Source organism: Mesoplodon mirus (genome assembly GCF_964341445.2).
Source record: "Mesoplodon mirus genome assembly, chromosome: 20".
Classification (NCBI taxonomy): Eukaryota; Metazoa; Chordata; class Mammalia; order Artiodactyla; family Ziphiidae; genus Mesoplodon; species Mesoplodon mirus.
In genome coordinates this window covers 36,736,451-36,759,720 of record NC_138996.1, presented here as the reverse complement: position 1 = coordinate 36,759,720, position 23,270 = coordinate 36,736,451, and the positions used below count along the sequence as shown (strand labels likewise).

The window sequence follows — 23,270 nt, the reverse complement described above, 5'->3', positions numbered from 1 at the left end:
ACTGTAAGTTACAGGTGGATTTTTGACTGCTTGGAGGGTCAGTGCCTGGCAAACCGCCACATTGTTTAAGGGTCAACTGTATACAATTTCATGTAAAAAACTGAATTATCAAGCCATGGTTCTTAGTTTGGAAATAAAAATAAACAATAAAAATAGTAATTGAATGAAATTACTATGGGTCTTTAGTTAAAGACAATAGCATAATAGGGGAAACAACGTATCTCCAATATCCTTGTTAGAGCTTTAGAGCTACTTTGTGAAATTATCCCCAAGGTGTACAATTAGTTGTCCAAATTTAGTGACAATACAGAATTACATGAAAAATAGAGAATACATTTTTGCAATGAATCAAGTTTGCGATATTACTTGTATGGTTTAACCTACAGACATGAAAAATAATACTATTTATAAAAATACTTTTCTGGGGGAAAAAACCTGATATAATTACAATGCATGTATAGAATGGCTTGAAAATGAATAGTATTTAAAATCCTATTTATCAGAAATGTGAAAAATATTGGTATTTTTATTGATGAGCTGACACTATTAATCCTTATAAACAGGAACTTTTGTCTTTTGCTTTTGTTCTCCCACCTGTAGCAGTGGTGCTGTATTTTCCCAGAACCACTGGGAAAATGATCTGGATGATTCTATTGCACCTTATAAGGGCAGATCTTAGTCACAGAACAAAGCAAAAAAATTGACCCCTAGTCTTGCTTGCATTTGGCCTGTTCCGAAAAATCACCTAGTAACCAGACACCGCTATGCAGTTGAGAATCTTCATTTTGAAATCTAGAACTTAGCTTAATAGCCAATTTCCTGAGACATAAATGATTATTACACAGTTAAGTGACCTTACAAATTTTGTTTTGTTTTGCACAGTTCTCTACAACTGTGGACATTATATAAATATTTCTGCACTCAACTAAGTGCCTGGATAATTGTACTTGTCAGATAAAATTTTGTTCTGTGAAGCTTTGTCTTTCAAATGCATGTTTTTCCCTTCTGTACCCTAAGTAGCTCACCGAGTGTCCATCCACAAAAACCTGATACACCATCCTTCACCATTTAGTGTGACTGGGACTTTGTTTTTCACACTTCCTTAGAGCCCATCTCACCTGGAATTATGTACACTGTATTTACACACGTTGTAGGTAAATATTCTCTAGATCTGCTACAATAAGACAGTTGCCCCCCTACAATTGAAATACCTGCCCTGTTGGCTTCTACCGCTATAAATCAACGCCTGTGTTTCAAGAAGAGAACATCTGTCCATCTTCAAAAGGAGAATAAGTGCATGAACACATCGATTGCCTAGAAGTAGTTAAGAAATAACACTATCCGTGTTGGAATCACTGAATAGTAGAATTTGAAGGACCTGATTTATTTTGCAGATAAAGAATTGTACTTAGGAAGAAACATAATTCACTTGGTCTCACACAGCTGGTAAACAGTATAGTGTGTGAGCACATGTGTGTGAGCGCATGTGTACACACCTTAACTCCCACAATCAGATCACTGCTCATTCTGTTACTCCATCTGGGAATTGGAGATGCCAATGATATGCTTCCTGCTGTGCTATTAATATCACTCTCCCCTCAAAAAAAAATCATTTCCACTGTGTTATTTGCATAGAAACATACAAGTGAAAAGGGCAGTAACATAATGACAATGTTTATGGCTTTCTTATGTAGCCTGATAGAAGATGCTACCATGGAACTGTTCTTCCTAGTTTAAGAAGGGATGTAAATCCTGCCTCACGGGACCTGTGGCCACTTATCAGAGTAACTGTAATCTGGAGTAAGGGAAATAAATGCGTAAGACCCTGCGATCGTCCTCTGGGGGCTGAGAGGTCTCCAGCTGACAGCTAACAAGAAGCCAGATCCAAGTTGCACAACCACTACAAACTGAGCTTAGAAGAAGACCCTCCCCCACACGGCCTTAGATGAGATCATCACCCAACCAGTACCTTCATTTCAGCCTTGTGAAACTGAGCAGAGAAACCAGTCTTGCTGTTCCAGAACTTCTAGAGAATGGTGAGATAATGCAACTGTTTTGTAAGCCACTAATTTGTGGAAGTTTGGTACATAGCAATAGGAAACAAATATATTATGGAACCATTCCACTCCCCCCTAAAAGTCATAATGGTCTCCTGGGTAGATTGGGGTCTATTGGAGGCTAGATGATAAATGGAATAGCAGTCCAAGTCTGTCTTACTCTAGGTCCAATAAGTCTGAATGAGCCACATGTTCCCAATTATCTGGGGTGGGTATACATGGCAACTGTCATAACCCCCAATCTACTGAACCAGATTAAGAGTCAACATTGTAGGAAGGGCCAAGTAGAAACCCTGGAATCTGCCATCCTTCAACCTAATTAATAAATCAGAAGCAAAACAGCATCCAGGTAGATTTGAAAAGTTTGGCAACATCCTCAGACTTAAATTATGTAAGTGTGGATTTTGATTACCAATATATCCCTTTGAATTCACGTTTATGGCCCCTTCATAAACTAGAAGGATAGTGGAAGATAAGACGGGAGTAGAAGAAACAACCACGTGGAAATCCTTTCTACAGCTCCTATGCTGTAAGTGATGTGTGCACTGAAAGAGATTAACACCACTTCTGGAATGTAGCACACCGCTGTTGATCTGATGAATCCAAGCTTTTCAATCCTCATCAGAAAGCAGTTCATTCTTATGTGGAAAGGGCAACAGTACACCTACAGTCTGGCTTCAGTTTGGTGTTACCTCCTTTTCTCTCGAAACTACAGTCTGTGAGGACTTGATATCTTATGGCACGAAGTGTCATGCAGGCTTAGTGTATGGTAATTGCTCCAGGGTATAGTGGCAAGTGCTTTAGAGGGTGAAAACAACAACCTCAAGAGATTCAGAGGCCTTTCATATCGGTGAAGTTTTTTGGGGGTGAGGGGTTCTATGATCTGGGACACTCCAGGAGCACTTCCGATGCAAACAAATTAGTACACCTGGAACTCCCTACTACAAAATAAGAGTCCAGCACTTGATGGCCCCTTGAGATTTTAGAGACAACATATGTCACTCTTGCAAATACTACTCTGACTCATCTATTGGTTGGATCAAAAGGGTCCCAGTTTCATGTGGGGCTTAGAGTGAGAGAGGAATGTCAGGTCCACTCTGGGCTGCAAAATCCCTACCATGCGACCTGCATGATCTGGGAAAGCCAGTGCTATGATAAATAACCCTAGTAGCTAAAGATGCAGAGAAGCGTCTGGAAAGCCCCCATAGAAGAGTCACAGCACAGACCCCTAGGGTCCCAGAGCAAGGCCATGTTATTCACAGCAGAGTCAACTTCCTGCTATGCCACTGGGTCCTGATAATTAGTCAGTATCTGACCATGGAACATCAGTGACTCTGAAATTAGAGCTTCACATCAGGAGGTGAATACCCACAGATCTCCACATCATAGGGTCAGCTGGCACAAACCCTGTACTTGATGGATACGGAAACTTGGTGAGCAGGTCCAAGCATATCCAAATGTCTCAAGTTTCATGAACAGGATTGCCTCCTAACTCTTGGACCGGCACCTTTGTCAGCTCAACCTATGGCATTAAAGAGGTTCCCTAAGACCAGCATACAGAGAAGAAAAAAACTCAGCTCTGGTTCACAGATGGGCAGCTTAATATGTTTGTGCTGGAAACACATCTTTTGCTTAATAGTGTTGCCACTACAGACTCACTTACAGATGGCCCTGAAGACATCATGAGGGAAAATATTCCCAGTCGATAGGGTTTCATGCTGCTGTGAAACCCCTTTACATTCACTAAGCTGTGTCTGTAAAGAGGCTGCATTAGCCTGAGAGAAGAATATACATGAACTCCTAGCCAGGGGCAAGTATCTTGGCTGTGGGTCAGGATTCTTAAAATAGCAAGTTTAAGATGGTGAACAAGGAGATCTGGGGAACAAGTACGTGAATGGGCCTCTGGGATACAGTATGGACCGTGGGCATCTTTGGGTCTCATGTCAATGTCCACCAGAAAGGATCCTCCACAGAGGAGGTGTTCAACAACCTAGCTGACGAGATGATTTGTCTGGTGCTTTCAGCCAGCTCCTGTCCTCAGCCATCCTAACGGGCCCACATAAGGAATAAGCATGGTGGTGGGGAAGAGACCGTGCCTGGGCACCAGAGCACGGCTTTCCTCTTGCCAAGGCTGGGCTGCCTACCCTCACTCCTGAATACTTGCCGCATTAGCATACATTGCACCGTGGTGGTAACTGACCTGAATATCCTGAGTATCTAGGGTGGTTGCTACTTACTGGGACAAGTCATCTGGGACCTGGAGGAATCCCTGAGACATCACTTGGTACTTCTAGGCCTGCTGACACAATGAACGGGGATCATAGCATTCTGAGCTGATAGGAGATCAAGTCCCCCGAGAGATGAAATTCTGCACCTCAGCTGCCATCAGCAAGCTAAAATGTGGGCCAAGAGTAAGGGACATCCCGCATGGATGATGGAAAAGGGAGATTATTAATTACAGCCCCGAACTGGCTGTAGCAACGGGGACTCCATCCTGTTACACTTACTTGCCTAAGAAAGGTGTGGCTGACTTACCACCATGCTGAGATGGGCACAAAAAAGACCTAAGGATGCATCTGAGCAGCACAAAGGATGGACAGGATGCAGACAGAAGAGGAGTTGCTGCCCCTTTGCATCCCTTTGGCCTGGCTGTCATTTCAGAGCTAGTGAGATTGGGCAATTTCATGCAAGGTGACCCTCAAACTAAGCCTTCCACCATAATTCCTTTCCATGGTTCTTTCGGATTTCTGTCATAGAATCATCTTCCAAGTCTAAAATTCTGACCAATGGGCCCTGTACAAATGAAGCAACTGACAAAGGATTAATCTCCAAAATTTATAACCAGCTCATGCAGCTCAATAGCAAAAAAACAACCCAATCCAAAAATGGGCAGAAGACTTAAATAGACATTTCTCCAAAGAAGATATACAGATTGCCAACAAACACTTGAAAGAATACTCAACATCATTAATCATTAGAGAAATGCAAATCAAAACTACCATGAGATATCATCTCACACCAGTCAGAATGTCCATCATCAAAAAATCTACAAACAATAAACGCTGGAGAGGGTGTGGAGAAAAGGGAACACTGTTGCACTGTTGGTGGGAATGTGAATTGGTACAGCCACTATGGAGAACAGTATGGAGGTTCCTTAAAAACTAAAAATAGAACTACCATATGACCCAGCAATCCCACTTCTGGGCATATACCCTGAGAAAACCATAATTCAAAACGAGTCATGTACCAAAATGTTCATTGCAGCTCTATTTACAATAGCCAGGACGTGGAAACAACCTAAGTGTCCATCATCGGATGAATGTATAAAGAAGATGTGGCACATATATACAATGGAATATTACTCAGCCATAAAAAGAAATGAAATTGAGCTATTTGTAGTGAGGTGGATGGACCTAGAATCTGTCATACAGAGTGAAGTAAGTCAGAAAGAGAAAGACAAATAACATATGCTAACACATATATATGGAATTTAAGAAAAAAATGTCATGAAGAACCTAGGGATAAAACAGGAATAAAGACACAGACCTACTTGAGAATGGACTTGAGGATATGGGGAGGGGGAAGGGTAAGTTGTGACAAAGCAAGAGAGAGAGGCATGGACATATGTACACTACCAAACGTAAGGTAGATAGATAGTGGGAAGCAGCCGCATAGCACAGGGAGATCAGCTCGGTGCTTTGTGACCCCCTGGAGGGGTGGCATAGGGAGGGTGGGAGGGAGGGAGATGCAAGAGGGAAGGGATATGGGAACAGATGTATATGTATGACTGATTCACTCTGTTATAAAGCAGAAACTAATACACCGTTGTGAAGCAATTATACTCCAATAAAGTTGTAAATAAATAAATAAAACAATTGTACAAGGTAAAAAAAAAAAAAAAAAGATGTGTTACAGAAGTGAAGAGTAGTTGATACTAGGAAATCCTCAGCCAATACAGGAGGAGGGCTGGTGGATAAATGCTGCAGCCCAGGGCCAGGTCTGGGAAGCCTTCTACATGCTTCTCAGATGTCCCTGCAAAACCCCATCCCTGGTGCCTGCAGCAGAGACACAGGTAACATACTCTGGTCACTCCCTCCGTTTTCCTCTGTGTCCTCACTCCTACCCGGAGTCAAGTCTCAAATCAGCCTGCTGCCCTGATTGCAGACCCTGCTTTCAGAAACAGAATGCAGACACCTATGTTTCATGGAAACCTCCTAGATATGAAGAACGATTCATACATACTTATCATCATTTGTAATATTAGCATTATTGAACTGGTGCTAGATAAGTGTATATTATGTATGTACATTAGCATAGGTAAATAAGATTATTCCTGTATGACCTGTGGTTTTATCCACTGATGATATTAAAGTTTATACTGAAATACGTCTCTCCATTATAACTGTTCAAGTATACAATTATCCATCTGCTGAGCTGACATTTTTCAGCCTGACATTTAATATTGTCACAGACAAACAGTCCTACTGAGCCTTGCCTAGGTTTTCAAAGACAGTGTCTCCAGGCAGAAACGTTTTAATTAAAGTTTGATTTAATGAAAATTATGAGTCACAAAAAGAAATGCTTCAAGTAATATTAAATATCCAGACTGGAAATAAATCTGGGAAGTTCTAACCTAAAAGCTTTCAATCATCTCTAAGTTTGCTATAACAAGCACAAGGTTCAGATTTCCACCACTGTCAATTTTGTTCAATTTACTAACTTGTAGAATTTGTAAACAAGCCCATTTCCCTTTTCAGAAATGAGCAGTACTTTTTGTTGTTGTTGCTATACCGTTTTCAGTTTTGCATTCCCCACAGTGATTCTCACATAGTAATAAAAGGAATATTAGCTAACGTTTTGATCTCATGCTATGTCATAGATTGTTTCACACATGTTCCCATATGTAGTTTTTACAGCATCTTTGTGAAATAAAGTGATCAGCCCCATTTTACAGATAAATAAATTATGGTACAAAGATATAAAATAAACATATCCAATATCATGCCTGGTGGTAACACAAGGAGAAAAATCCCTGCAGTCTGACTCCAAACAATACATTTCTAACAACTAGACAATTGTGAGTAAAAATATATTTTAGGGAGGTAATTCCTCCAATAAAACCCTTAAGGTTTTAAGAAATACAGCTGTATCTATGCAATTTTTCACCATCCCATATACCAACATATACCTTTATATTTCAAATATTCTTTGAGAATATGCTTCATTCTTATTCTAAATCAAGAAAATAATTTAATGTAAAGGCCAAAAAGCCAATCCTCATGGCACCACTCAGCACGATTTCTTAAACTGACACCATATTTTGACTACCAACTCACATTCCATCAAGTCTATCCATACTTAAGTGCATAAATATCTTATGAGTTTTTTAACCAAATTCTTTTGATGAAAACAATGTTTTCATGGCTATAACTAGGCTATAAAAGGTAGGTCTTTCTACGTGGTTAGAGAAATATGCCATTAGGAACTTACTTTCTTCTGAAATTTAAAGAAACAATTAAGCAAACTCATCCGTGTTTAAAAATCACTTGAAGAATAAAACTGTCTGATTTATGAGGAAAAGTCTAAGAAGCTAGATAAGCTGATACCTGATGAGAGAGAAAATAAAGGTAGTAATATAACTGAAAGTTATAAACACCACTGAAGACAGAACTATTTGTCATCCTGGCTTTTCTGCTGTATCCTGGAATAGCGCGATACTGTCAAGTGCGAAGAAGATTTTTCCCCACTTTTGAGGTTTTTATAATCCGCTGCCTTGGAAATGCAGCTCCCTGATAAAAGTAGAACAAGTTTGCCATTTATATAATAGGTACCAATTTGCTGTGAATAGACTTAATTTTATTAAATCTTTTGAGATTCTATATGAGTCATTCTGTCAATATTGACTGCAATTTAAATCAAAACGATTCAGCTTTGGAATCTTCTCCTTTTTGTAAACTATGCTCATCTCAAAAGATAATTACTTAAAGCCTGCTCATTTACAAAATGGCCCCAGAATTTATCCTTTATCCTGCACTCCTACTGAGGTCAGGTTCTCCTCACCACTAGGCATGGGGCACACCAGTTTGATGAGAATGCTTCACATTGGAGGAAGCCCACTTACTCTATGGCGAGTTCCAGCATGGGACAACCCTTTTACCCGATTGCCAGAAGGACTTCCGTGTAACCAAGTCAACTCTCCCCTGTAGAGGATCAGGGAGTGGAAGATGGACCTGTGGGTGAAGCAGCTGAGAATGGGCAAGCAAACCACATGCTAGTAAATATAGAACCTAACCTGACATCAACATCCAATGTCTAGAAATCCAAAACTTTCTGTCAAACTCTTGAAAAACAGAGGACAAACACAAATAGAATGAAAGTTAAAATGAAGCATAATATCCCCTAAGGAAACAAAATAGGACACAAACTGTTTACGTTTCCTCAAGACAGATGAATACAATGATTCAAAAAGAAAATGTAAGCAATATATATAAATTAGTGAAATGAAAGAGAATGAAGACCTATTTAAGATGCCCAACTGTAAAATAGATAGCTAGTGGGAAGCAGCCGCATAGCACAGGGAGATCAGCTCCGTGCTTTGTGACCACATAGAGGGGTGGGATAGGGAGGGTGGGAGGGAGATGCAAGACGAGGGAGGTATAGGGGTATACGTATAGCTGATTCACTTTGCTATACAGCAGAAACTAACACACCATTGTAAAGCAGTTATACTCCAATAAAGATGTTTAAAAAATAAAATAAAATAAAATACCCAATGCTTTAACAAAGTCTATAAAAGTTCTATTGAAATTCAAAGAAACACAAGCCCAGGCACAGAGCTATGATATATGGGGTTGTTTGCAGGGGTCAAGCCAGGAAAAACTACCTTGAGAAATACTTTTAAAATTGCCAAGGATAACCGTTAATAAACTAAGAACATTAAGAGCACAAAATGATTATGTTTAATTAAGTTTACAATCTATCTTTCCTAAATTATACATGTAATTCTCTAAAATAGAAATTACTTATAATTCTAAAAATAGGTGAATCATTTTTTCATTTGAATTGCTATTGTTCACGTATTACCTAAAATAACTTCTCAACTTGGTGCGTCACTATTACCACAGCATGTTTCAGATGCCTTTATGAGATAAAGAGACCATGGGGGTAGGGATAGTCAGAGAACAATTATTTCAGTTTCATACACTGAACTTGAGTTGTCAAGCCCAATACATAGACAACTCACAGGAATAGATATTGCCCTTGACATGATCATTATACAAAGGTTTGAACTGTTGGGCAAGATGGGAAAACCTAGGATATGTTCCCCTTTGATGCATAATCATTCTTCCTTTTCTGGATTTTCCCATTATGTATTTTATTTAGCCTTACAAATGTCAGTTTTCTGGCGGGAAGCTGGTGGCAAGATCATTTGACTGTTGGATGGATTTAATGTGAGCCTCTATGAAATGTGCAAACCTCACATGTGGTTAAGAATTTTCACCTTGAACAAATTGCTTGTTACATGCAGATAACTCCAAGTACAGTCTCCGGCTTTTAAGTGTATATTATCCCACGGGGCTAAATTATGATTCGCCAAGCTTAAGTCTCAGAAAAATTTGAATGAATTTTTAAATAGTGGCTCTTTTATCTTATAATTTGATTAAGTTTTATAAAATTGAAACAAATTCTAATAGAATTATTCAAAGTTAATTACTATTTATAGAAAAAGTTATTTGACCTTTTATAATCATGAAGGGCAAAGGGGAAATTAATTGTATAATGTTATTGAAAAAGTCCATGTAAGACATTACATCAGTAGTATTTTCAATGTAAATGTTTTAATCCCACAAATACACTGCAAGTGTTTACACCATTAAATTTACCACTCATTTTATTTACCATACTCTGACACAAAAGATTCAAAGGTATTTTTATGATTCATCTATCACACCAAGTTTGCTGTGGACATGCAATTTTCTGCCTGAAAACTTTATCCATCTTTAAACCTTCTATATAGGGAAGTCGAGTATGAAAGATTCACTGGAGAAATCACAGGTGTAATTCTATATACTTAGTTATGAATGTTTCGGAAATGTCACCATCATTTCTATAGTAAGCATCTTCTTATTTCAGGATGGCTGCTTTCCATACAAAGCACAGATATAGAGAACTCAAATTCTTTCAATAACAATGGGCATTCTCCTTCAAATGTGCCTAACGTTTTAACTCCTTTAGACATCTATGTAATTTGTGTTCGTATATCTTTAACTTTGTCTAAATACCAAGTATTTTGGCAGAAAAGAAATTATGAATATGGGTATGTGACACAAAAACTTGTCTGAAAAGTCTAGAAGCCCTTTGATGATGGCAACCAACTAATGAAGTCATTATAACACCGGTTAGACAGCAGTAGAAACGAAGGGAAACTCAGGAGAACAGAGCGCTGAGTCCACCTGCACTGATCCACAGGCAAAGCATCAACAGTATGCAAATGATTTAACAGCAATACAGGCTGCATTCCCAGAGTAAACCATTTCATCATTTTCATTTTGTAGACAGCTACTGAAAGCTTTCTGCTTGACCCTGAATTAATCGTTCCAGCAAGCTATATCTTGCAGTTTAGAGTAACACTACCTGCAAACCTTTGGAAAAAAAGATCAAGATTTGCCAAGGACTTCTGCAGGGAAACTGCTCAAAGCTTTAATTGTTTCTGTAAATGAAGGTCTACACAAGAGTGGAAATAGAAACAATTTCCACACACAATGCCACAGGTGGGTAACATACAGCCTCAGTGCCAGGGTAAGGAGATGAGCGTTCCTGTCAGGAGCTGGGTCACCTCAGCAAAGACATTCTATTTCTTTACATCTGTTTCCCACTGGCACAGTGACCTTAATTCTTGCTTGCCAACTTCAGGGAGCTGTTGTGAGAATTAAGTCAAATAATAGATACAGAAGTGTACTTTCCCGATAAACTTCACAGAAATACTTTATCTGCCCTGGGTTATTGGACAAAAACATGATCCTACTTCTATTTGTTTCCTTTTCTCTGATTCCTTATTTTCTCCTCTGTTAAAAGATTTGTACTAGAGGAGCCCATGCTCTCAAGCTCTGAATTTCTGTGATTTTCAGGGGCATATGCTCTAAAGAAACTTTCAGAGATTAAGAAGCCTTGAGTCTCTTCCTTTTGTAAGTAGCTAAGAATATAAGAAACATATTTAATAATTTAAGTAGTAAAAAAATTTCTAAATCCTGTCAGTAGTTATTCAGGTTGTATTCTTACTGTCATCTAAATATAAAGTTATGGCTTAACTTGAGGCTTTTCAAGCAGAACTGGTAGAAACAGTGGAATGGTGGTTACCAAGGGCTGGGAGTCAAGGATTGGGGAGATGATGTTTAAGGGTAGAACTTGCAACCAGTAGATAAATAAGCAGATAAACTAGTCCTGGAGAGCTAATACTCAGCATAGTGATAATAGCCAACAATACTGCATTATAAACTTCAAAGCTGTTAAGAGACAATTGTTCTCATCATAAAAAAAAATAATGTGACATGATAGAGGTATTAGCTAGTGCTACAGTGGTACCATACAGCAATATATGAATTCATCAAGCCAATACCTTGTATGCCTTAAACTTATACAATGTTAGATATCAATTGAATCACAGTAAATAAAAAATTTGAGATTTTCTTAACTGTGAGGTTTAAACAATTCATTGTGCCCCAATCCCTCAATTTCCCACATTCTTCCCCCTAGAGAAAGGTACTCTTGGGAATGAAAGCATAAAATATCTTCAGACTGTTATCAACAAGAAAGTCCTATCAACATCATACAACATCCAAAGCACCTCTAGTTACCTCTTGAAACAATTAGGCTGACTTTTAGGTCACATCCTGAGAGAGAGAACATTTCCGCTTACACAATAGCAAAAACAAGTTCACATCAAATAGTACAACAGAGCATACGAAACTGCCCCACACACACGCACAGAAGCTGTCTTTGCTCACATGGCTCCCATGTGCTTGAATTCCAGTTACTATGGTTAAGTTAGATAATATAGTCCCAACAGCTCAAATTTAAGTTACCATTTCATATTAACTATGAATAATTGCATTAATCACAAACTTTGCTGCTAGCTCTTCAGGATGCAAACTCCAATGTAGATATCAGATGTGCATTGTGATCAGAGCCCATTCAAGTATCTCAAACTTCATTGGTGACTCACTATGCATCTGTTATTCAATTCATGCAGACAGTAAAGCATGTAGTTGTGCTGTCTCCTTGTCTCCCAGTCATAAACCCAAGTAACATTTTTACAAAGCTCGATCATTCAAAGAGGATGTGACTAATACAGATAAAAGTATAGCAAAGAAACCTAAAAACACCACAAGAAGTCAAATCAGAATAAAACGTACCTGGAGCCATACGCGAAGTCAACCATGGGACTGTTGTCACTGTTGCTGGTCCAGAAACTCTGGATATGCAGCCAGAGGAATTTAGTGAAGCCAAACTGATCCACATCAATAAGAAAAGTGGTTGTAATGAGAAGGATGAAAATGTCCCAAGGATCAGAAGTGGGTAAGAAGCTCATATTAAAAGGAACTCAGCAATATTCCACAACATCAATGGCACAGGATAAAATGATAGCTGATTCCAACTCAGCATATGACAATTAGTGTAGGATGTAGGCACAGAAAAGACGCTCACCCCATATCAGAAGTTGTACAATGAGGGAAAAAAGTACTATTGAAAACTATTCTTGTACCTGTTTACGAAGAATTGGCCATCCCATGCAACTGTAAATTCAGCAACCAAATGTCCTCTCCCAATAGGAATCCTGACTCCAAGGCAGGTGGGTGTAGGATACGCAGAGTATAGAACCCAGGGAAGGAGCCATGCAGTCGGACCAGCACTAGGTCAGAGAGATTTCTCTGATTCACACTTACCTAAGATGCCACCACTTTCCGCCATCACGTGAAGAAAATGAAGTCACTGTTGGAATAACGTTCAATATCTACTGTTGTCTGTTGGCTGAAAAACAACAACAAAAAAAAACACTTCTCAATGTTTCCAACGTGTCAAATTACAGTGAATAATTTTACTGTTTTTCATTTCCCTATACATTATAAATGACCAAAAAGGAGTGTTTAATATTTAGACCAAAATTTATAAAAGTCATAGAAAAAACATGATGTTTGCCATTTATTAGATCCCTTTGCAGTTTCAGTCTACAGAGTAATTTTCATGGTTCCACAGTACCATTCAAAGCCAATCGATGTATCTACACACACACAACGGGGTAAAGGGAGATGCTTTTAAGGATAATCAAAGCCTTGAAGGAATAGGATTGGATCAAGAGTTCAGCATTGAGTTTTTTTCATGCTGCTTTTATTTTACTTAATTGAACTTGGTGCTCTTATGTATATAAACTCATAATTAACATGTATTTCTTCTAAAATGTTCATGTTTCTGCTCTTCTTACCTTCAAGGTGACATCTCCACCACCACAGGTGGATTTAAGAAGAAGCTTATTTTCAGTTCTCCATATGGCTGACTTGACTTTGCTCTAGCCATTACAAGGCACATTAGTTTCTTGCCAGGATGCTTTTTATCATGGAAGTAGGCTTGAGGCCTATCACACTCCATGATTTTAATGTTAAATACCTTTCTTTGCCTTTAAATAAATCTCTTCAGCTTCATTATTTTCCCATTGTCCTACCTTTGGCACTAGAGAGTGTTATACTTTCTATTTTTAATCAAAAACATCTCGTGTGTTCTTTTAACACTTCTATTTTGCATGATGATGCTTTAGTCATCTCTATAAAATCTGAAAGGCCTAACAAATTTCAGGGACCTTGTCAAGTTAAAATAAGTATTATGCTAACATGTAGAAGGATGTCTACAGTCTGCTGCACTGAGAAACTTTTCTCTTAATAATCCTGTTGAAAGTTTATCTGATGAAGCTTTTCTAACTGGTTCGTACTTCTCATGTTTCCTGAATTATCTTCTATCTTTTGTTTACAGAACCATGGCACCTAATTTTATAATCAGTTGTAGGTTGTCATTAATTATGCATTTATGCTAAATAATCCAAGTTTTTAAAGGGTTTCCCTCATCGTCTACTGTGTATTAATGTATTGATAGTATAGATGCTATAAAATACTGTATCATACAGAGAAATTCAGTTTTAATAAAAGATTTGTTATTCCTTACTTTTGTTAGCACTGAAACAACATAAGTGAAAGCAAGATATTGCTCAAAGAGTTATGATTTTATGAGCAATCTACAAAGAAACTAAAACTGTGATACATAACTTGGTTCAAATGTAGGCATCTAAATTGCTCTGGGCACGTTTCACGCTAAGTTTTCGACCTTAGACAGAAACGTCAAATCCATCTGTAACTCTTTCTGAAACCTATTATCAAATGAGAAAAAATTTCCTGGCTGACACCCTTATCTTATGATGGAGCTTTGACACTTGAATCAACTAATAATTGTAGCTGTTTCACAGAAAAGGTCAGTTTTGACAAATGGCCTCTTGCACCTGGTGCAAACACTCATTCACGGTTAGGCTCAGGCTTTATTCAGTTAATGCAGTTACATAATCAGAGGCATCTTTGGATGGACCACAATATACCACAGGGCTTTCACCTAAAGGAAAGCATAAAGCTACATCTTTGTCTTAATTGATCCTAATGACAAGAACAAACAGATTATTATAAAAAGCTATAGGCAGCAGAGTTATGTGAACATGTCACTGCAGGTATGTAACAGTAAGACCCTGGTGCCAAGCAATCAAGGGTAGATGAAAGTTAAAAGACGATAATTATACACAGCTCCCATTGTACCCTATTATGAGAAAACTTGGTAGTGAAAGTCACAAGTAAATGAAAAATCCAAAGTAGTGACCTTCTTCATACAAGTCTGGTTAGATGGGCAAATTCACATGTATTCATTTTTTTAATTTAAGATTGAGAAATGAATGTTGTATAAGTTATTTTCTTCTCTAGTCTCTGAATAATTCTCATAACTCATTAACTTTTTAAAAATTATCCCCGAATGTCATCAGAATTAGCTGAAATTCTTCTGGACATAATAACCAACACACTAAAATGTTTTATTTTAGAACTTGTTTGCAAAACAGAAACAGACTTACAGATATGGAAAACAAACTTATGGTTACGTTGGGGAAATGTGGTAGGGAGGGATAAATCAGGAGCTTGGAATGAACATATACACACTACTATATATAAGATAGATAACCAACAAAGACCTGCTGTATAGAACAGGTACCTCTATTCAATATTCTGAGATAACCTATATGAGAAAAGAAGCTAAAAAAGAATGATTGTATGGACATATATGACTGAATCACTTTGCTGTATGCCTGAAACTAACACAACATTGTAAATCAACTGTACTCCAATAAAATTTAAAATAGGTATCATTCTAGAAAAGAGAATTCTTATTGTGGTCACATAGAAAAGGGGCTAACACACAACTTTCTGAGAAATGTGGACCTGTATTCTATGACCAAGAATTGATCCATCAAAACAAGTGTTTGTTTGAATGCCTATTGTGTGCTTAGCAGTGCTACATTATGTGGGGAATGGAAACAAATGGTATCACAGTGCATTTTATTAGACGAAATTTGTGTGTTGCACTAAGGCTTAAACAATTATAACCCTTGCACCTGGTGAAAACACTCGTTCACTGTCAGGCTCAGGTTTTACACCCTTTCACCAGGTGCCGGGACAATGTAACAATTCACAGGAGATGAAGATGAAAAGGGGCCAAAGGGAAAGGATGTCCTGACGGAGGATACTGGTTTTCATTTTTGTCATCAGCATCTACTAGAACTTTGATAGGTTAGAAGAACACTGAGCACCACGACAAAGAGGGAGAAAAAGTGGAATCATGGACAGTGGTGAGGACCTGATGTTATTTCTGGACAGTGGGGCAGGAGAAGAAGGAGGGAGGAAGAAAGGAGAATACGGGGCAGGGGAACGCTAACACGTAAGAGACAGAGGGAAGGCTGGTGGAGAGGGAGTGATAAGTAAAATGACATATTAAGATAGGCCTGAAAACCCAGACAAGTTCATATAGAAAAGAGTAAATCGTTGTTGCTCTTCTTTTAAGAGGGCAGTGAGATTATGAGAGTGCTGTTCAAGGCCTTTTCATCTGGCAATGCAGTGTTGCACCAATTGCCTTCTTGCCAAATCTTACCCCTAGAGGGACCCTGGAATGGAGGAGATCAATGTCCCAGTGGAAGTGAACATTTGAAGATTCAAAATATTAGAACTGACATCCAATAAGAATTCAGGACACATGATGATAAAGCAGCAGCGTCACAGAAACAAGAGCTGTAGCCATTAAAATGGGTGACCAAGGAAGAGGATTAAAGAGAAAACTTCAAGAAATACTTGTGGTTGAAGCCAGTAATTGAGAAATAAAAGCAGTATTAAGAAGGAAAGAGAAGCAGGATAATGAACTGTTAAAGAAATCGAGGAGGAGACATTAAGAGGCTGACCTAGCGAAGCTGTTTCAAATGTCAGAACAAAGTCAAGAGCAATCAGGCTATGTTGGTAATGATGAGGGAAGAAATCTGCGAGGTACAGAGTGTCAGCAAAGTTCTGAGGAAAAATTACAAGCGAGTAAAGGAAAGGAAACAGTTGGGTAGTAAAGAGAGAGAGGAAAGACATTGTACGTCCGAAATAAGTGCAATGGGAATGAAAGATCTATCCTTGGAAAGTCAGGGAGCAGCTATAGTGCACGGCAGTGGAGCGCATGAAGTTAGACTGGCTCATTTCAGGTCCAAGGTTGACTTCTCCACTTGCTGCTTATGTACTCCAGACAATTTTGTCTTCACCCTTTTCCTTCATCTGAAATAGAGATAATTAGGGTGTCTATTCCATGAGGTTGGTTTGAGAATTAAATACTTAACCTAGGAAAAACACTTAATACATGTCTTAGCAATGTGTCATTATAGTATTATGCTGACAGTTTGTTTGTACTGGGAACGGAGTCAAAGAGGAGAATGTGCTAGAAAAGTAGTGACCACGTTCTAGGAGCAATGATGTGGAGGTTACCCTGATGTCACTATGGCATTGGACCTCCTCAGTCTTTTGGAACAGATTAAAATCAGCAGTTTTCATAGATTTCTAATTCTGTACTAAGATTTTCCCACCAATACATAAATCTTGGAGATTTAGTATAAAAGATCTTACACTTTCCACAGAAGAACCTTATAAACAGAGTACCTCTAGGACTCACCAATAAAGTCTAAGTTGGTATTCTGTCACTTAGTCCTTTGATTTCTTGTACCTCATTAAGAGCTTTAGAAAACACTTCCTAAATGATGGTATCATATTGCCATTCTTTTTTGAAAATAATATTTCTTGGAGTATAGTTGATTTACAATGTTGTTTCTGTTGTACAGCAAAGTGAATCAGTTACACAGATGTAGAAAACAAACTTATGGTTACCAAGGGGGAAAGGCGGGGTGGGGGGATAAATAGGGAGATTGGGATTGACATATACACACTACTATATGTAAAATAAGAACCTACTGTATAGCACAGGGAACTCTACTCAATACTCTGTAATGACCTATATGGGAATAGAAACTAATCAATACTCTGTAATGACCTATATGGGAATAGAAACTAAAAAGAGTGGATATACACATATTGCCATTCTTGGTCTGCTCTACAACAAGGTAAAGTCATATTCAGTTTTTTGTAACAAAGATACAGTGGGAAAAGATAAAATAGTAAAGGCAATTGAGAAGATGACATTTTCTCCTTTAAATCAATAGCAGCTTAAGCATCACCGATGGATTTTAGGAATATCACACCATTTGGCACTAAGTCTTAATTATGTCACAGGACTTATCTTTATTTCTTATTTTATACTTAATGACATACTATTTCTACCTAAAATTTGAACGTTTCATAGTTACAAATATGGCTTGCTTTTCTAAATGATTTGGTAACGCCAAGTTACCACGGAACCTAAAAAAGACCATTTCATCCCTATATGGACGTTTCCATTAACATGGCACCAGCAAGGACTCCCTGCTTACCAAGTTTTACATTGTGTGGTTGTGTAAGTTGAACAAAATGATAAAAAGCTGTCTAAAATTCAAATATTCAAGGTATATAGGCTTATTCTTTAAATAATTCTTTGGAAAATGTTCAGTCGTAATGCAAAATAATTGAGCTTATAAAATACATTGCCTGGTTTAGATGTGCAGGCAACAGGGCACGTCTTATGCACTCCTACTGGAATACCCAGACATTACCAATGTACCCCAGATGGGAGTGTTGCACATTAAGTAACAGAGCCTCCTGATTATTGTCCTTTAAAATATGTGAGATTTATTATAAGCCTAATTCTAATTCAATGAACGCCATCAACTGATTGTATGATGGGTCATTTTCACTGTGGGGTGCAAGAGAATTACTAAGAATTTTGACAGGCAGAGGACATTAGAAAACAATCTGGTAAATTTGATAACTGATACTTGCAAAGTTGCATTTATTCAAAAATAATGTGTTCTATACATACGGTGACGTGCGAAATCTTAGGCCATCCCGAGAAAACGAAGTGAAGCATCTTTAAAAAAAAGAAAACAAAAACTGATTTTGATGCTCTGCAGTAAAAAGAAAATCTATGTATTGATTTAAAACAGACCTGTCGGGCTTCCCTGGTGGCGCAGTGGTTGAGAGTCCGCCTGCCGATGCAGGGGACACGGGTTCGTGCCCTGATCCGGGAAGATCCCACATGCCACGGAGCGGCTGGGCCCGTGAGGCATGGCCACTGAGCCTGCGCGTCCGGAGCCTGTGCTCCGCAGCGGGAGAGGCCACAGTGAGAGGCCCGCGTACCGCAAAAAAAAAACAAAAAAAAACCCCAAAATAAAAAACAGACCTGTCACTGAAGATGGCATTTTTAACCAAAAGCAAGCCAATGCTTTAGCAAGTATGTGAATCCATTATTCAATGGATCTCAGGAGTGAAGACAGGGCTCTTGTCTACCTTGCATAGAGGCCTCACAGACCCCGGCCAGCCACTGTGGAAGTAAGTGCATGCCTCCTCCCCATAGGTCGGGATGGAGAAGCAGCCTAGAAATCCTTAGTACATTAACAGGTACCCAATATTCTCTGAGCTACCCAACTGCCGTTGCTAAGTCCTAGCTCTATAAGCAGCAATTAGAAGTACTTGGAGACATGTTTGCCAGAAACTCTGAAGATCATTGGTTGCAATTAAGCAATTTGCTTACACAATTAGGTTGTTGGGGGGTTTGATCAGAGAATCTGGAAGAGAGAGGGCCTTTTTCCCACAGTTATCATGATTTCATTGTTTCAAGCTCTAGATCAGTTGTCATATATACATCTCACGCCAGAATTTTATATTTCCAATAACCACAGTAAGAAGTAAAAAGTGAAACTTATCAATATATTTTTCAAACCATATATATTTTATCCTGTGTATATATAAAACTTTTCTTACTAAGTCTTCAAAAGTCAGTGTGCATTTTACACCTATAGTACATTTCAATTCAAACTAGCCACCGTTCAAGAGCTCAGTAGGAACATATGGGTAATGGCTACGATTTTGGATAGCACAGATGTTGATCGTACCCAATATCAAAGCTCCATTATTTTCTTATTATTTATCAAAACCAGAGCAGTCAGTAGACTAAAAACTTGAAGAAATACCTACAGAATTATCTAAAAAGAGTTAAACTATGTGCAGATAATGAAAACAAAATTTCTATCAGAATCCAGATGTTTTGCCTAAGCCATAATGCCAAAATTACATTTAGATGATTGATTGCAACATTTACTTTTCATCAACCATAGTAATAAAATGCTGCTCTATAATTTACCCTGTTAGTTTAGTTAACATAGAAATCACAGTGGTTATTTTAGATTCCACCAAACTTTGGATTCTGAATTATATGTATTGCATGTCAACACTGATCTAATTTTATATGAGGACACAATTTCCTTCTACTTTATGATCAGAATCTCAACCTAAATTTATTTTAATTATCAAAATCCTTTATAGATATATTTGGTAATTCTGTGACTTATTTCTTGCTTTAATTTTCATTTTCCACAAATCCTATTCAGAGATCTCAACAATTTATCATTAAAAAATCTTAGGGGTTTTTTTTGCCATTCTTAGAACAAAAAATCTAATTTTCTTGAGTTATATTTAGGATTTATAGATTTGTAATATCAATTTTTAAATTATGTCTATTTTATGTACTGGGTTATCTGTAATTTGAAACTAAAAAGGTAAAGACCAAAACTGAATGAATGGTTATTCTTCTTATTAATCTGTAGTTAGAATAATTGTTTCTTTTCTGACTAGGTCTTCACTCTTTTGCAGCCTAACCTGGGCTTAGCATCTTCAAATGTTTTATGTACAAGGTCCATACTATTAAAAAAAAGCTTAAATTCTTAAACCCGGCATCAAGATTTTAAAAGTACATTCTCAAACTATTTTGCTACTCTTGTATGTATAACAAAATCATTTCTCTCTGCTTACTTTCCTCCAAAAGCAGTAACCATTTTTCAGCTTCCAGTTGCTGGTACCAGGCTTTCCCCATCACTGAATGTTATTCCTTCCTCATTTAACACAGTCAGTTTCTACCCATACTTCAAGTCCCACATCAAACATTTCTTTTTTGGAAAAATGTTTCCAGAGCCCTCCAGCCTAGAGCAATCTCTCCTACCTCTGATCTCATCTAGTGCCTATTATTTAATCGTTGTTTTAGTTGGGATTCTTAAGAGGCCAAAAAAAAAAAAAAGTCTAAAGAATAAAACAAACAACTCTGCCTAACTGTAAGTGATTGCAACTGTTGTTGGAAGGATTTAAGATCACTCACAGGATTTAAGGCAACATAAAGATACCTGGACCAGATGTGAACATGCAGCCATCTATAGCTGGGACCAATACACACTTAGATGGACATGTCAATCAAATGCATCAATTGTAAACATTGTAACCTCCTCATTGTAACAATTAAGCCTCAATGTCCCAGGAGAGAAGTATATGATTGGCCAATATCACCTGCCAGTTATTTAAGTGTAAATGGTGAAGAAAAGAGATCTGGGAGAAGTATGCCAACTAGTCCATAATAAAAAGAGACTGGCAAGCTTCAGGTATACCATCTCACCAATGCAGAGAGAGATGCTCCTTCCCTGGGAAGCTGGGATGATATTATTATGGCCAAAAAGATAATGGGCAGAAATAAATATCACAGTCTAGTAGTTTACTCATTCACATATTGAGCTGTATTTGTCCTGAATGGCTATTTAACTTTTCCTATGCATAAGTTATTTTTCCCCTTAAAAATTTGTAAATAAAATTGTTTCTTTACATCTTGTGTAATATCTTATATAGTAGGATCTTACTTTGTTTTTTCCATTTAGTTCCTTTCTAGGAATGTTGGCAAATATTTTTACTATAATATAAATGTTTAAGATCACACGTGTAAACAGGCACAGGTTGACACATACTTTCTCCATATCCATTCTTTTACATGTCTCAATTTAGTTCACTTCAAACATATAGAGCTCATATTCTGTGTCAGCAACACACTAAACTCTGGGACAGAAAGAAAAGATGTCCCTGCCCTCGGATCTAGTGCTTCTATATTTTATAGTTTTGGAAAATAAGTGCTATAATAAAAATTATGGTCTAACAACCTGATTTTAAAATGCCACTGATTTTGTTTCCAGCAACTTAGAATGTCTGAAGATTTGAAAGATATTTTTACTAAACCAAAGGGGGGAAAAGAAATTCTCATGAAAGCAAACATATAAAGTCTATTTCTTTAGTCTTCATGGCACAAAGAAATCAGGCATTTTAAAACTAGTATTAGTGGCATGCACATTCTTAACTATAAATAATCTCATTTCTAATTATATTCCCAGAAATGAGAAGTACAATGCCCAGCATGTAAATACATCACTTATTCTTCTCGATTTCTGGCATTTTAAAAGTCAGTTTTAAATTAGTCTGTACAATACTTTTTCTTTGAAATATTTAACTAATGATTAAGTACCCATTATGCATAAGCTATAATGCTAAGCATTTCTGGGACCAGAAACCTGAAAAATATAGTGCACCTTGAAGAGTTAACTTTTCAGTGGAGGTAAGTTCTGTCTGCAAACAACTATAATATCAGGTAGTATGTGAAAGTTTGCAGAGAACAGTTTAACTGCAGAAAACTCAGAGGACAGAGATATTTTTGTCTATGGTGCTTTGGTAAATTCCCTTAGCTGCAGATGTAGATTAGCTGGACTTGGAGGATTCCTTCTATTTTTCTAGCTTCTTCTACTGACCACCTCTCTTCTTCCTCCTCCTCTCTGAACAATCTTTAAAATCATACTTGAGCTTTTCTTGACCCTTTGTTCTCGTTGCCACAAAACTTCCAATTACCCTTATCATTCAAGGTTCAATGAGTCATTCGAACTCAGTTTGAGCTTCTAAACATTTGCCAAGTCCTGTGCTACCAGAATCATTGCCTTCAGAAAGAAACACTGTGGGAATAATCCCACAAGTCTAGGAGAGGTATGGAAATCAGCTAGGGGCAGCTGAAACTGAAGTGGATTGGATGGTGGTAAGACCAAGGAAGACCTTCCTAGAAGATGCAGTTGGGTAGGATTTTAAATATTGAGTGTTCCAGGCAAACAGCAGTAATTATGAATTCTAAGTGTTGTAAAAATAGCTGAGGCACAGTGTATGAATGGGTGTACTCCACCACCATTGGTAGGGTGAGACGCAAACCAAAGTACTTAAGCTCTGGTCCACCAGGGGTGCATCCTGATGGGGAAGGAGGGATCGCAAGGAGATGGGCCAGAGAAGAACCAAGAGCACTAATCTGCCTACATCACTGGAAATGTTATAGTTCTACTCCTATTTAAAAAGTTATGTTGCACAAAATTTTAGTAGGGCTAGTTGCTTTAATTTGTTTTATTTTTGACCACACTGTGTTACAACTACAGGCATTATGGGATATGCTACTGAAAGGCTTTTAAATTACAGCCATCTAGACATGATCGTGAATCCATATCATCACTGAAACCATAGCACTTCCCATGGTATTACTCTATTGACAAAACCCCGAGGTTAAGCATTTCCTTCCAACATCCCATTTGAAAATAATGTTCAAGTTTAATACTTCTTTATCTCTAAAAGC

At 37.8% G+C, this 23,270-nt stretch overlaps 1 long non-coding RNA gene across 1 annotated transcript in view; it reads right to left on the bottom strand.

The window, feature by feature from the left end:
* Positions 1-23,270, bottom strand: part of LOC309795800 — a 518,318-nt gene that overhangs the window by 348,995 nt on the left and 146,053 nt on the right. Inside the window, exon 3 of the long non-coding RNA XR_014292364.1 lies at positions 13,001-13,085. This is a non-coding gene — a long non-coding RNA (uncharacterized lncRNA). The remainder of the gene's footprint in view (positions 1-13,000; positions 13,086-23,270) is intronic.